Raw genomic sequence first — 2155 nt, forward strand, 5'->3', positions numbered from 1 at the left:
CTCCTATACAATAGTATTCTCTCCAGGGATCTCACAGATGTCCCATAGAATGGAGTTTTACTCCTTCCCACATCCCTCTTTCTTCCCTCTTTTTCCCAAGGCTCCTCCAGCCAGTTCTTTCTGTCCGTGTTCAGACATGGACCTGGACCACTGGCCGGCTGAGTGACTACAGCAGCCACCTGTAGAGTTATTGCATGGAGTGAGACATTTTCTCCATAAAACCCCTGTTAGAACACACCATGAGCATTAAGCCATCACTATGCAGTATTAATGGTATGTCATATCATCTTTCTTCAAGAAAAGTGCAGCACAGGGAATATAGTCATATAGTCAATAATACTGTAATACACTTACCATGGCAAGCATTTTGCAGAATGTGTAATTGTTGAATCACTGTGTTGTATACCTAAAACTAATTTAATATTATGTCAATTATACTTCAATGAAAACTTTAAAAATACTCTTTGCTGCATCTACTGCAAAAATGAAGGCCATTCTCAGCAATCAAAATGTCAACATTCCAGAACATGCCAACATCACTCTGAAGGGACACACTGTAATTGTGAAGGGCCCCAGAGGAACCTTCAGTCATGTCAAAGTAAAACTCAGCCTCCTTGAAAAGAAAAAGAAGAGGCATTAAGTGGACAAACAGTGAGGAAACAGAAAGGAACTGGCTATTGTTCTCACTCTCTGTAGTCACGTACAACACATGATCAAGGGCATTACAAGGACTTCCTGTAGAAGATGAGGTCTGTGTATGCTCACTTCCCCAGCAATGTCATTACTCAGGAGAATGTTCTCTTGATGAAATCTGAAATTTCTTGGGTGAAAAATACATCCTCAGGGTTCATATGAGGCCAGGCATTGCGTGTTCAGTATCTCAAGCCCAGAAAGATGAGTTAGTTCTTGAATAAAATGACAGTGAACTTGTATCAAACTTAGCTGCTTTGACTTAGCAAGCCATAATGGTTAAAAACAAGGATATCAGAAAAATTTTGGATGGTATGTAAGTTTCTGAAAGAAGAACACTTCAGCAGGCTGATGAATAAGATCAAAGTTGCCCAGTTTCAGAAAAAGCAAGATGCTAGGCGACTTTTCAGAGTTATCTGTGCTATTATAAAGATGTCATAAAAGCTGTGTATTCATTTGGGGATGGGGAATTAAAAATAAAAATAAATAAAATACAAGCAAATGAACAGCCTTTTAAAAAGGAGCTAACAAATTCCAATGAACTAAGGAAACTCATGCATACGGAGAACTCAATTAAGACATTGACTAGAGGAATCAAACTGAAGTCCAAGTTACAAAAAAGGTAGGGATGGACCTGGAGAGTGGAGAGCAACATCTGGGGTATGAAGTGCGACGGGAGGTTGTTAAGGTGAGTAGCTCACAATGAAGACAGAGTTCTCCTTTTTGTGGGCTACCTATGCCATGTAGAGGCAGTAGGGCAGCCTCAGAGAATTTCAAGAGCCTTGATTCCCACCTAGTGCTTTCTAAATGCATGCGCACACACACGCATATCCTGCATCATGTTACCCAATAAAGTTAATGAGCCTGAGCTGGCCAGACTCACCTTGGAACATGCATGACCAGCAGAGCACAGATCCAGCACAAGAAAGAAGAGAATCCGAACAGAGACCAAAAGATCATGCCTCTCTTCACAAACCCCCACTTTATTAAACTTGTTGACATTTGACTTAATAAGACTACATAAACTCATTTTTGCCTCATGACAATTCTGACCATCTTCCTTGCATTAAAGAGGCTTATAGGCAACTCCTAGAAGGCTAGACAATGTCATAGCTTTCCTAATATGCTCAGAGTCCCCTCCAGTCTCAGCCAAGGCCCTGAGGACCACTGCATGAGGCAGATGTTACCATGGGATGACACATGTAGAGGGATCTATACCAAGTCTAAAATGCTAAGTCTCCCATAAATGATTTCTCTAACTTCAGTTGCCACAACTTTCCATAATGCTTCACAGCGCACTGCACATCTAGCGGTCTCACAGCACTAACCAAGACATCATCTAGAGGTGTCACAACACTGTCCCTTGACATAATCTAGGGATGTCACAACATTCCCCATGATTTAATCCAGGTGCTGTACTAGGGCTTCTTCTGAAAATACCTTGTTTCTTAATCCCAAGAACAGT

At 41.2% G+C, this 2155-nt stretch overlaps 1 pseudogene; it reads left to right on the top strand.

The window, feature by feature from the left end:
• Positions 1–484: 484 nt before the first annotated feature.
• Positions 485–1049, top strand: LOC122473090 (annotated as a pseudogene).
• Positions 1050–2155: the final 1106 nt, after the last annotated feature.

Source organism: Prionailurus bengalensis, chromosome A1 (genome assembly GCF_016509475.1).
Source record: "Prionailurus bengalensis isolate Pbe53 chromosome A1, Fcat_Pben_1.1_paternal_pri, whole genome shotgun sequence".
NCBI classification, from domain to species: domain Eukaryota; kingdom Metazoa; phylum Chordata; class Mammalia; order Carnivora; family Felidae; genus Prionailurus; species Prionailurus bengalensis.